We start from the raw sequence: 14,096 nt of genomic DNA, 5'->3' as shown, positions 1-14,096 counted from the left end.
ATCCTTCAGTATTCAATTGTCTTACTTACATCTTTGGTACTATGTCAATAGATCTTTTTTCTTCCTGGCTCAACTCCCACCTCCATGTCTTTTTCAGTTGAGACCAGATCCACAAGCTCTTGCAACAGACTGCTTTCTTCAATCTTGGCCCCTTTGTCTTCTCTATGCCTTCCCTTCTTTTTCTCTAATTGCTCGAGTTCTAGCTCAAGCTCAAGATCGCAGACAACATTCTTCTCTGGTTCTAATAACCTCCTTTTCGCATGCTCATCCCTGGTTTCCAACTCTGTTGGAATTGCAACTAGTTTGGTTTCCTCATTTTCCCAATCTCTTACTCAACACTCAGGGTCTTCAACACAGAATGATTCTGCAGGGATCCCTCTTTCTCATCGCTTGGAGAATTTTGGATCTTCCTGGAGAACACCAGGAATTTCACAAAAAGCTATCGTCCTCATCCAACAATCTTGGACCCCTGGCACGTCCAGGCTCTATAAATTAGTCTGGTTGGCCTGGAATAGCTGGTGTTTGGACAGGAATTCAGATCCCGTTTCAGCGGATGTAACTCTTGTGGTCAATTGTATTGCCTCTCATGCTTCGCAAAGAAAACCTATAGCACAATCAACATCCATAGGTCCGCCAATTCTGCTGAGCATATCGAGTTGATGGAAGACCCATCGGAAAACACCCTTTGGTTTGCATCTGTTAAAGGAAGTATGTTCTGTAAATCCTCCTTAACAGGACTTTATGAGATGTCAAATCGGTATTGAATTTGTTTGTTGCATGGCAAGATAATATGTCTCTTTCTCTCAAACAGTTATCCACAAAATTAACAATGTCATTGTGTTTAATATCTCTGAAACATGTTTCAGATGTTAGTGCGCTGGATGTGTCCTCTTTTCAATATTCTCCACAGGTGTTAATTTTCAGGTTCATAGATGTACCAAGACCAATTTATCTACAGTTCATTACCCCTGTTTCCCTTCTCAGCCTAAATTATGCATTGGAAATTGCCTAAAATCATACGTTTCACAAACTGCAGATTTGAGGTCATCATCTTGCTTAATCTCCACAACGGCCCCCACAACGCTAAGGATGCCTGGCCTCCACCTTGGGGGTGCCCAGCAGTGGATGCCTCACAGGGAAAGCTAGGATGGGTTCCACAGCGGTATTCGTACAAGCGCCTTGAGACCCTTGCGGGTGAGTAGTGCGCTATACAAGTATCAAATTTACATTTACATTCAGTTGTTGCATTGTAATATGAGCCTCCAGCCTTGTAATAAAATGGAGATTTTCCTAGCCTTGGTGTCAGAAAGGCTAGATTTTATTAAAGACACAAAAGTCTTTACTACTACTGACATTATGATGTGCCCGCCAGTATGGGCCTTTCACATTGCGGGTGGAGATGCTGGCTGAAGCCCCGCACACAATGTGAAAGGTGCGTGCATAGCATTTCCCTGAACTATGTAGCTGGCACCACACGGTGCCTGCCACTTGGTGAATGGAAATGTGGGGGGGTACCATGTGTACCCCACAAGTGCACCTCACATCCCCCCACAACAAAGGGGGCCGGCAACAGGCCCCCGTTACAAACGACCGCGAGTCTGATTTTTCAATGCATCATGATCTGGTGGACGGTGCCTGCTATGCACCACCACCATTTTGTGCATCCTGCACTGTTCGCCAGGCAATCAGAACGATTGCTGGTGGTGGATGGTATCTGCGTCTGCGGCGGACGCTGTCAGGTTCCCACCGCCATCGGAATATGGCGGTAGGAAAAATCTGTTCCTTCCGCCATCCTTAGAGTGGATATGGGTTTTAGGTTGTAAGGGATTTCTTGGGGTTTAGGGTGGGTATGGGATCTTGGGTGGCAAGAGAATTTTTGGTATATAAATACTAAAAATTCTCTTGCCACTCAAAAACCCTAAGGTGGGTTTATTTTTGGATGGGAAGGGATATTTTAGGGTTTAGGGTGGGTATGGTTTTTTTGTGGCATGTCACTTTTTAAGGATTAGGGTGGGTATGGGTTTTTGGGTGACGTCAATTTTTAATGTTTAGTGTGGGTGTGGATTTTTGGGGAGCAAGATACATTTATGGTTTTGGGTGGGTATGGGTTTTTGGGTCATAATGGAATTTTCATGGTTTAGGAGTTTGTGTGTGCTTTTGGGTGGTAAGGTATTTTTTAGGGTTCAGGTCTTTTAGGGTTTGGGGTGGCTATGGGTTTTTGGGTGGTAAGGAAGTGTTTTGGGTGGGTATGAGTTTTTGGGTGATATGAGAATTTTTAGGGTTTAGGGTGGGTATGGGTTTTTGGGTGGTAAGGAATTTTTGAGGATTAAGGGTGGGTATTGTTTTTTGTGTGATAAGGGCTTTTTAAGGATTTTAGGAGGGAATGGGTTTTTGGGTGGCAAGGGATTTTTTAGGGTTTAGGGTGGGTATGTTTCTTTGGGTGGTAAGGTATTGTTTAGGGTTTAGGGTGGGTATCAGTTTTTGTGTGATAAGGGCATTTTAAGGATTTGGAAGGGAATGGGTTTTTGGGTGGCAAGGGATTTTTTAGGGTTTTGGGTAGGTATGGGTTTTGGAAGGTAAAGGAATGTTTAGGATCTAGAGTAGGTATGGGTTTTTGGGTGATAGGGGATTTTCTATGTTTTAGGGTGGGAATGGATTTGGGTAGCAAAAAACCCTTTAGGGTTTAGAGTGGGTTTAAGTTTTAGGTGGTAATACATTTTTTAAGGCTTTATCGTTTGAATGGTTTTTGGGTAGCCAGGATTTTTAGGGTTCAGGGTGGGTATGGTTTTTTGGATGGCAAGGGAATTTTTAGGATTTCTGGTGGGTATGAGTTTTTGGGAGGTAGGGGATTTTCTAAGTTTTAGGGTGGGTATGGGTATTGGGTGGCAAAGAAACCTTTAGGGTTTAGGGTGGGTGTGGGATTTTTGGGGCAATGGACATTTTATAGTTTAGGGTGGGTATGGATTTTAGGGTCATGATAATTTTTTAGGGTTTAGGGTTGGTGTGTGTTTTTGGCTGGTAATGTATTTTTTAGGGTTTAGTGTCTGTATGGGTTTTTTGGTGGCAAGGGCTATTTAGGGTTTAGGATGGTTATGCGTTTTTGGATGGTAAGGTATTTTGTAGGGTTTAGGATGGTTTTTTGGGTGGCAAGGGATGTTTTAGGATTTAGGGTCGGTATGGGTTTTTAGGTAGTAATGTATTTTTTAGGGTTTAGGGTGGGTATGGGTTATTGTGTGCCAATGGAATATTTAGGGTGGGTATGTGGTTTTGCGTGGTAAGGGATTTTTTAAGGTTTAGCGTTTGTATGGGTTTTTGGGTGGCAAGGGATTTTTTAGGGTTTAGGGTGGGTATGGATTTTTAGGTGGCAATGGATTATTTAAGGTTTAGGGTGTGTATGGGTTTTTGGGTGGCAAGGGAGTTTGTAGGGTTTACGGTCGATATGAGTTTTTAGGTGGCAAGGGAATTTTAAAGATTTAGGGTAGGTATAGGTTTTTGGGTGGTAATGGATTTTGATAGTGTTTAGGGTGGGTATGGGTTTTGGATGGCAAGGTAATTTTTGCATTTAGGGTGGGTGTGGACTTTTCGGTGGTAAGCGATTTTTTTTGGTTTAGGGTGGGTATGGGTTTTTGGGTGGGAAGGGAATTTGTAGGGTTTAGGGTGGGTGTGGAGTTTTGTTGGGCAAGGGAAATTTTACGGTTTCTGGTGGGTATGGGTTTTTGGGTGATATGGGAATTTTTAGGGTTTACGGTGGGTGGGTGCTTTTAGGTGGTATGGTATTTTTTGGTTTTTGGGTTGGTGTTTGTTTTGGGGTGGCATGTCAATTTTTTAAGGTATAGGGTGGGTGTGGATTTTTGGGGAGCAAGAGAAATGTATGGTTTTTGGTGGGTATTGTTGTTTGGGTCATAATGAAATGTTCAGGGTTTAGGGATTTGTGTGTGCTTTTGGGTAGTGAAGTATTTTTTAGGGTTTAGGGTGTGAATAGGTTTTTGATTGGCAAGGGAATTTTTAGTGTTGGGGGTGGTTATGGGTTTTTGGGTGATAATGTAGGGTTAAGGGTGGGAATGGGTTTTTGGTTGACAAGGGATGTTTTAGGATTTAGGGTTGGTATGGGTTTTTAGGTGGTAATGTATTTTTTAGGGTTTAGGGTGGGTTTGGGTTATTGTGTGCCAATGGAATTTTTAGGGAGGGTATGTGGTTTTGCGTGGTAGGGGTTATTTAGGGTTTAGCGTTTGAATGGGTTTTTGGGTGGCAAGGGATTTTTTAGGGTTTAGGGTGGGTATGGATATTTAAGTGGCAATGGAGTATTTAAGGTTTAGGGTGTGTATGGATTTTTGGGTGACAAGGGAATTTTTAGGGTTTAGGGTCAATATGAGTTTTTAGGTGGCAAGGGAATTTTAAAGATTGAGGGTAGGTTTTGGGTGGTAATGGATTTTCTAGTGTTTAGGGTGGGTATGGGTTTTGGGTGGCAAGGGAATTTTTAGCATTTAGGGTGGGTGTGGGTTTTTCGGTGGCAAGCGATTTTTTTTGATTTAGGGTGGGTATGGGTTTTTGGGTGGGAAGGGAATTTGTAAGGTTTAGGGTGGGTGTGGAGTTTTGTTGAGCAAGGGAATTCTTACGGTTTCTGGTGGGTATGGGTTTTTGGGTGATATGGGAATTTTTAGGGTTTACGGTGGGTGGGTGCTTTTAGATGGTATGGTATTTTTTAGGTTTACGGTTGTTTGTTTTTGGGTGGCATGTCAATTTTTAAGGTATAGGGTGGGTGTGGATTTTTTGGGGAGCAAGAGAAATCTATGGTTTTGGGTGGGTATGGGTTTTTGGGTCATAATGAAATTTTCAGGGTTTAGGGTTTTGAGTGTGCTTTTGGGTGGTGAAGTATTATTTAGGGTTTAGGGTGTGTATAGGTTTTTGATTGGCAAGGGAATCGTTAGTGTTTGGTGTGGTTATGGGTTTTTGGGTGGTAATGTAGGGTTAAGGGTGGGTATGGGTTTTTGGGTGGCAAGGGAAATTTTGGGGTTTAGGGTGGGTATGGGTTTTTGGGTAGTAAGGTATTTTTAGGGTGGGTATGGGTTTTTGTGTGATAAGGGCTTTTTTAGGATTTTGGGAGGTTTAGGATTTTTGGGTCACAAGGGATTTTTTAGGGTTTTGGGTCGGTATGGGTTTATTGGTGGCACAGGAATTTTTAGGATTTAGTTTGAGTATGGGTTTTTGGGTGGTAGGACATTTTTAGGATTTAGGGTGGGTATGGGTTTTTAGGTGGTAGGGGATTTTCTAGGTTTTAGAGTGGGTATGGGTTTTGAGTAACAAAGGAACCTTTAGGGTTTCGACTGGGTATGGGATTTTGGGTGATAAGACATTTTTAGGGTTTAGGGTGGGTGTGTGTTTTGGCTGGTAATGTATTTTTTAGGGTTTATTGGCTGTATGGGTTTTTAGGTGGCAAGGGACTTTTTAGGGATTAGGAAGGTTATGCGTTTTTGGGTGGTAAGATATTTTTTAGGGTTTACGATGGGATTTTGGGTGGCATGGGATGTTTTAGGATTTAAGGTTGCTATGGGTTTTTAGGTGGTAATATTTTTTAGTGTTGGGGATGGGTATACGTTTTTGAGGGGAAAGGGCTTTTTTGGGGTTTCTGGTGGGTACGGGTTTTTTGGGTGGCAAGGGAATTTTTAGGGTTTAGGGTAGGTATGGGTTGTTGTGTGGCAATGGCATTTTTAGGGTTTGGGGGTATGTCGTTTTGGGGTGGTAAGGGATTTTTTAGTTTTTAGGGTGGGTGTGGATTTTGAGTAGCAAGGGAACCTTTAGGGTGGGTATGGATTTTTAGGTGGCAATGGATTTTTTAGGGTTTAGGGTGTGAATGGGTTTTGGGTGGCAAGGGAATTTTTAAGATTTAGGGTGGGTATAGTTTTTTGGATTGTAGGGGACATTTTAGTGTTTAGGGTGGGTATGGGATTTTTGGTGGCAAGGGATTTTTTAGGGTTTAGGGTGGGTGTGGAGGTTTGTTGGGCAAGGGAAATTTTCCAATTTCGGGTGGATATGGGTTTTTGGGTGATATGGGAATTTTTAGGGTTCAGGGTGGGTTTGTGATTTCTTGGGTTTAGGGTCAGTATTTGTTTTTGGTTGACAAATGATTTTTTTAAGGTTAAGGAGGGTATGGGTTTTTGGGTGGCAAGGGAATTTTTAGGGTTTAGAATGGCAAGGGATTTTTTAGTGTTTAGGGTGGGTATGGGTTTTTGAGTAGTATGGGATTTTTTAGGTTGAAAATATGTATAGATTTCGGGTAGCAAGGGAACTTTTAGGGCCCGATTCACAGAACAAACTTAAGACAAAATCCTAAACTTAGTACCATTTTGGTATTCACAGAATGCACTTACTACTTCTGGTATTCACAGAATGAACTTACTACTTTTGCGATTCACAGAATAAACTTACTACTTTTGCTATTCACAGAATGGATTTACGACTCCTAACTTTACGTCCGCACTCGGGCCGGAAATTCCGGCCCGGAGGCGGAGCTTCCGGCCCGGAGGTGGGGATTTCGGCCACTGGCCGGAATCCGCCTCCAGGCCAGAAGCTCCGCCTCCGGGCCGGAAGCTCCGCCTCCGTGCAGGGATCGGGCCCTTAGTGTTTAGGGTCAGTATCTGTTTTTGGATGGCAATTGATTTTTTAGGGTTTAGGGAAGATATGGATTTTTGGTTGGCAAGTGAATTTATTGGGTTTAGGGTCAGCATTTTTTTTTTTGGATTGCAAGTGATTTTTTTAAGGTAAAGGAGGGTATGGGGTTTTCGGTGATAAGGGATTTGTTTGGGGTTAGAGTGGCAAAGAAATGTGTAGGGTATAGCGTTGGTATGGGGTTTTGGGTGGGAGGGGAATTTTTAGGCTTTAGAGTGGCAAAGGAATTTTTAGCGTTTAGGGTGGGTATGGGTTTTTTGAGTGGTAAGGGATTTTTTATGTCAAGGTATGCATAGGTTTTGAGTAGCAAGGGAACTTTTAGGGTTTAGGGCTGGTATGTGTAATTTGGTGGCAATGGATTTTTTAGGGTTTAGGAGGGTATGTATTTTTGGGTGACAAGGGAATTTTTAGGGTTTAGGGTTGGTATGTGTTTTTGGCTGGTAATAATTTTTTTCAGGATTAGCGTTTGTATGGGTTTTTGGTTGGCAAGGGATTTTTTAGGGTTTAGGATGGCCAAGGGTTTTGTGTGGCAATTACTTTTTTTGGATTTTTGGTTGGTATGTTTTTGAGGTGGTATGGGATTTCTTACTGTTTAGGGTGGGTATGTGTTTTTGGGTGACAAGGGAACATTTAGGGTTCAGGGTGGGTATACATTTTTGGGTGGTACGGGATTTTTTATGGTTTAGGGAGGAAATGGGTTTTTGGGTGGCAAGTGAATTTTCAACATTCACGGTAGGTCTGGATTTTTCAATGGCAAGGGATTTTTTAGGGTTTAGGGTGGGTATGTGTTTTTGAGTGGCAAGGTCATTTTTTAGGGTTTAGGGTGGGTATGGGATTTTGGGTGGCAGGTGAATTTTTATGGGTTTAGTGTGGTTATGGGTATTTGGGTTGCAAGGGATTTGTTAGGGTTTAGGGTGGCAATGGATTTTCTAGGGTTTAAGGTGGGTATGGGTTTTTGATTGGCAAGGTTTTTTTTAGGGGTTAGGGTGGATATGGCCTATTCGATGGCAAGGTTTTTTTTAGTGTTTTTTGACTTTTGTATACCTTTTGTGCTGTTTGAAGAATCTGAACAAAATGTTTCCCAAAAAGTGTGCTGTGATTCTAGCTGTGCATGGAAAGTCTTAGGGGCATAGAAAAAGACGGAGGTAAAAAGAAGTGAGTTTCTCAAGTAATTACCTAGAGTGTTTAGACACTCCTGCAGGCCGAACCGCTGAACAGAATTATACAAAATTTGGGAGAAAGGTAGATTTTGGTCCGGAGATCAAGCTCTTTATTATTTGGTGTAGATCTGTTCAGTAGTTTTCAAGATAGTAAAGGAAACCAAATTTGTATATCTGGGCATATGTAGTAATTTTGTAGTACCTTAGTATATATGTTTAAAAATAATAAACTTTTAGAAAACACTAACAATCACTGATGATGTAATCAGTGAAGTCATGAGTAATGTCACTGACCATGTCTTGAGTGATGTATTATGTGAGGTCATAAGCAATGCATTGCAGGGGCGTGAGATAAACTGTGAATTTCTCTGGTTTTGGAATGGTGAAACCTGAGGCTAACACTAACGTCTCTCTAACCTTTGTTTTTTTCAGTGAATTTCTATTTTTTTTTTATTGTATTTCCTAACTATTACGTCCCTGTAACCTTTGTTTTTTTTCTGTGAATTTCTAAGTTTTTGTTAAATGCTAATTCCTAACTATAATGTCCCTATAACCTTTGTTTTTTTCAGGGAATGTCTATTGTTTTGTACCTAGAAGTCATGTTTGCCGAGTGGTGCAGAATGGGGGCTGGGCCTCTAACCAGCTGTCAGGAATTCCACTGTGTAGGACTTACAGGAGGTAACAGGAGGGATTCTTGGCCCCCAAGGTCCCTCAAGAGTAAAGTGGACTTCATCCCCCTACCAGTAGTGCAGCATGAGCCGTGTTTACAGAGTGGTGGAGAAAGGGAACGTGCCAGTTCGAACTACAGTTTGCACTGCACTCCACCACTTGTGGAACTCTGAGGAGTTTTTTTGTACCTTCGCCCAGGCCTGGCTAAGACCAGATTGGAGGCCTGCCCCCTTTCTCCACCACTCTGCAATCGTGCCTCCTGGTGCACTACTAGTAGGGGGATGAAGTATTTAATTTTATGGGGATAGTCTTTATTTCGTTTCATTTTTTGACCATATGTTTTTTGCCACTACCTTCTATTTTGTGGTCTAATCTTCTAATTCTTAGTGTGATTTCCCGAATACAGGTTGCTGGAAGCTGCTGCTCTTTGTTGGAACGGGCAAGTCCTTTTTAAAGGTTTGTTTAGGGTTATTTAGGTTGGGGGATGTAGGGAGGAGTTATTGAGGTTATTTATAGTATTGTTTGTAGGATTTTTGTACATTTAGTTCAAGTAAATGTAGTGTTTGTCACTAACTTGTCGATATCTTTTGTCATATTGTGTTTTGGTAGCTGCTTTTTGATGATTAAGGGTAATGTATATGTTGTTTTTGGTTTTACTGTTTTTGGCGGGTGGGTATTCTGTTTTAGTTTACAGGTTTCCTTTGATGAACGTGTCCAGTTTTATTTGGATTTTGCTTTTTTCAACATAAATCAGTTTGGGTTTCTAGTAAATCAAAATATTTTACTTCAATTTCTGTTCTTTTTCGTGGTTCCTTGATACTTTGGATTGCTTTGATGGGTCCCTATTGGATTTTATTTATTTATTTGTTTGTTCATTTTTGGCTTTTGGGAAATTATTTTCCAGTGTTTGGTGGATTATACTTTTTGACTACTTGGATATGGACCATGATATGCAGCTACAGAACAGTAAGTGGTAGTTAATTTCTCTGATTTTAGCGGGATATGGTATATTTTATTGTTGATATTAGTTTTATGTGATTGCTATTTTGATATATTCATTGTATGTGTTGTATTTATTTTTTATGATGAATTGCATTTGTTGTTTAAGTTTTATGGTTGGTGATGTTTAGGTTTTTATATAAATAGTATACTCATTATTTTATAATATCAGGCTTATTTAAACTTGGGGTATTAATTAATTTTTTGACTGATTTAACAAGATAACATATTTATTATTGATATTAAAAAATCTTGGTTTTGTTGTATTTTTATAGGTTAGTATTTACATTAGGCTACTCCTATGTTTTTTTTGAAGAGTTTTACTTAGGTTTATTGTGTGTTACTGATTGTTCCATTCATAGTTGTTTGTATTTTTTTTTCTTATTGTAGGGTTTCCATAAATATATAAAGTGTAGGCCGGGGTCTGATTAGTGTGGTTTGGAAGGTATTGTGCCATCTTTCCACTGCATTGTTTAATTTGACTTCCTGTGCCAAGGTGATGTCATAGATATTCCTCGGTGCTATTTGGAAATCGAGTTGGCCTATGTGTCCAGAGAGATTTAGGACCTAATTTAGAACTTGGCGATATTACCGTCATCCCGCTGTGGTGGTAGTTCCAAGTACTCGTTTGAGTTGACGGATTTCCGCCAGCCATATTTAGTTGTGCCATCAACAGACTGGTTCCCACCGCATCAGAGGTCTTCTCTGATGGCCACCAGTACTCCGCCGCCGTGAACCCAGTGGTGTTGCTCAGATCTAGTTTAGATGTTCCTGTTGTGCTGGCGGAGTCATGACAGAATGAGGTCAGGGTGGTGTGAAGACAAGTGAGTACTACTTATCATTATCACACTACACCTCTATGTTGGCACTCTATCAATATGTATAGGTAGGTAATGTTTAATGCCCTTTTTATTACATATAACATTGCATATCAACCGCATATACGCACTGTTGAATGTACACCCACAGGCACCACAAGTACAACACCCACCACAACCAAATAAATATTTTTTTAAGTGTCAGTACGAGAGGTTTTCAGATGAATACAAATAAAAAAACTGCATGTGACAGCACCATCAACATACCCGAGGCTAATGCAAATGTCAACACATGTTTCACATTGAGACAAGTGACACAGAAGTCTAGCTTAGGTTCCGGCGACCACGGGGTGACTAAGCGTTGTGGAGAGGTAGCAGCACAGGAAGGACCGGGAAAGAGGGGTACAAGATGGAAACTGAAGTGGGAACACGAAAAAAGGTACGTTTCACCACTTTCCTTTGTTTCTGCCCAACTGCCCAACTGATTTTGGAGGTGTCCCTACCACAGTTGCCCCAACATCATAATTGGCTCGGTGGGATTCTTGGCGAGACCCCCTCCAACAGCCGCTTCAGCCTCTGCTGCCGTCAACACAGGAGGGAGATCATGGTGGAGTTGCTGGGACTCTGACGGTCTTCCTTCCATTGACATGCAATCATCTAAATACAGCAGACGGCCGGCCAAGCCAGCAGACATGCGATAGTGGGACCATATCTGCCAACATCTAAGTCAGGCCCTTAGTCTCCTAACCCAAGTGTGTTCAAAATATTCCATGAGGGGCTCAGTTTGCATCATTTTGTTGTTAGTAAGGAGTTCATTAGTGAAATGTAGAGGTTAGCTCCCTGTGTGACAGGGACATGGGCTGGTGTTTTCATTTTATTGATTGTCTGCACTTTGTGTAGATTGTTGCAGATGCCTCCATCTGCTTTGAATGCAATGATAGTTACAGCCTTGAATGGCTGTGTGTTGGTAGACTTTTAAAATGGTTTGATTCATAGCTTGTCTAATTTTATTTTTGAAGGTAGTAGTTGTTTGTTTTATGTTTAATGTGATATAAGAGTTTGTAGTACGTTCTACTTGTTTTACTTTGTAATAGGGAATATACAAAAGGTATAATTGACTTGCAATATACACGATGTATGGTGTACATCTGAGTGAATGGTTTGGGACATATTTTGAAGATCCTGTCCCTCATCCAAGTTTGATAATGGCTTAGTTTTAGTAAGTTATCTGTTGTAGATAATATTAGGATTAGTTTCTCCTTCACGCATGCATGCATTACAGTCATGTGTAGTGCATTTCCAATTTATAGTTTCCATCGATGTGCATTATTGGTTGTACGTGTAGCCCATGTGACATAATAATTGCTTTCCTTTAGTGATGTGATATATATCTGCTCTTTCTGCCATTATGTCTTCAAACATTGTAATTGTATAATGTTTAAAAGATTTATTATTTACATTTCAAATTATAACAGGTTTCCTTTTTTATACTTACATGTCTGTGTGTTATATTGCTGTGCATACCTATATTACAAGGTTCACATGTTCATAAACAAAAGCTGCATTTCTGTGTTGTGTCTGGATGTGAGTGCCTGACCTTCTTCCACAATACTCTAGATAAGGCCAAAAAAAACTAAATAGCTTTTCAATATCATCAAACAACAAACTTCCAAACCACCCCAAAAAAGCCCTCAGATTGACCTTAACTGCCCTATACCTGTCCTTCCTCATCCCACAAAACATTGTATCCTCTCCTTGAAAGATGTGACTGCTTGTGACACATCTGCGGCCCCTGGGTGCTTGCAATGTTTCCTTCAGGCGGTCGTGGTCTTTGCTGGGGCTATTACACTGTCACCCACCTGAAAGTACGTAGATTCTTGATCACCTTTCCGACTTTGCAAGTATAGCAGGTGGGTTTTGAAGGAGCTTCCCCATTAAGACTCTGCATTGGGTGATCCCTGACCATGACAGTTTCCTGATCGCCTACGATCTGGATTGCAGCTTTGTTGCTGGTGGATCCAAATGGCTCGCCGCTGTGCTTCTGGCCCTTGGGCCCCTGTTGATGTGTGAGGGGATGCCTCTTTATTTCCGCACTTTCCAGTGGTCAGCTCTTTGCTACGTCATCCACCAGGTCGAAGAAGTATCTCTTAAGGACATGCTTACGAGACCCACTGTGAGTGACCTAGGAATCAAGACACATATGCTTGCTAATAGCTCTAATACCAAACTGGAGGATCCGGAAGACCCAGTGACAAAATAATTTCTAGAAGTTCTTTTCACCTTACTTTGAGATGACTTACAAGCAGTTAAAGGATATCTCTCAGCTGATTTTTGTGAAGTTTGCAGGTACCTAGAGGAGGGCGGCGACAATGTGTCTGCCCTAGAAGAGCTTGACTCGTCCCGTGATGAAGAAGTAGAATGACTACAATAAGAAGTTCTCAAGCTGAAGTACCCACACCTCGATCTCCAGGCTCACGCTGAAGATCTAGAAAATCACTCTAGGTGGAGCCATATCTGCATCAAAGCAGTCCCCACTTTAGCTGAAGGTTCTGCTCTGAGAGAATATGTTGAGGCTCTCTTCTGGGACAACTTGGGCAAACCGGACAATACTGAAATTAAAATGGACCGAGTTCACCACGTGGACCTGCCCTGACCAGATGAAGCACCGCTTGGGATGAAAGAGACTATCCTTCGTAAGGCACGGGAGGCCCATCCCTTTCAGTTTTGAGGTCATGCTCACGTGCTATACCAAGATCTGGCAGCTATAACTCTTCAGAAATGCAGAGACGTCCGCCCTGACACTGCCAACCTTAGAGAGGCTGGCATACCATATTCTTGGGAGTACCCTTTCTGGATCATTTTTTGCAATGAGGCAAATTGTATCAACTCAGATCTCTAACTGAGGCATGTAGTGTCCTTGGTATTACTGTTTTCCTGGATGTTCCTCATCACATCGCCTCACAAGTACGCCCAAATTGTAAATGGCCCTGCTGGTGTCAGGTTGGCAACTCCAGCGCAAAAACGAAACCAGACCCTGGTACTATGGCTCAAGAAACACCTGGAGATAGAGGGCACTGACAAATCCGACACACCTTGACCTATTTGTATTTTCTTCCACATGATAGTACCAGGTTTGGCAGGAAGTGACCTTGCTGGTTGGGATGGGGGCAGTGAGCGCCTTCACTTGAGTGATAACCTGCCGTCTCTTTCCTTGGGAATCACCTGCTTGAGTGATAACCTGCCGTCTCTTTCGGTAAACACCCAAAATATCGATTCCAAAATATCGACTGCCCAGAATATCGAAGTTAAAATATAGAGTGGACAGAATATCGACTCTACAAAATATAGATAGGTCAGAATATCGAAATTGGGGTACAAAATATCGATTACCAAAATATACACCTTAAAAATATCGAATACCATAATATCGAATTTTAAAATATAGATTACCATAATATCGAATTTTTTTTTGTGTTATGTATGGTAGTATATGTGTTAAAATGATGTATTATTGTTGTAATGTATGTTTAATTTATTTAAACAAATGAATGTTATGTAATTTAATTATTGCGTAATTTAATTCCATAGTGGGTTGTGGGTTTATAGGGGAATAGGGTGGGAAGTAATTTAATTATGGTTAATTAAATGTTAATTATATTTATATGTTTTGATAATTAATTAATTGATAATTAATTAATAATTGGTAATTTATTTTTATTAATTGGTAATTAATTTATATTAATTGATTAATTGATAATTATGTTAATTGTATTTGTTATTAATA

The 14,096-nt window shown here is 41.0% G+C and overlaps 1 protein-coding gene across 1 annotated transcript in view; it reads right to left on the bottom strand.

Moving 5' to 3' along the window:
• Positions 1 to 14,096, bottom strand: part of LOC146859550 (CD5 antigen-like) — a 613,604-nt gene that overhangs the window by 140,593 nt on the left and 458,915 nt on the right. The window lies entirely within an intron of this gene.

The sequence above is a fragment of the Triturus cristatus genome, chromosome 3_2 (assembly GCF_964204655.1).
Source record: "Triturus cristatus chromosome 3_2, aTriCri1.1, whole genome shotgun sequence".
Taxonomy (NCBI): Eukaryota; Metazoa; Chordata; class Amphibia; order Caudata; family Salamandridae; genus Triturus; species Triturus cristatus.
This window is presented reverse-complemented; position numbering and strand designations above follow the sequence as displayed.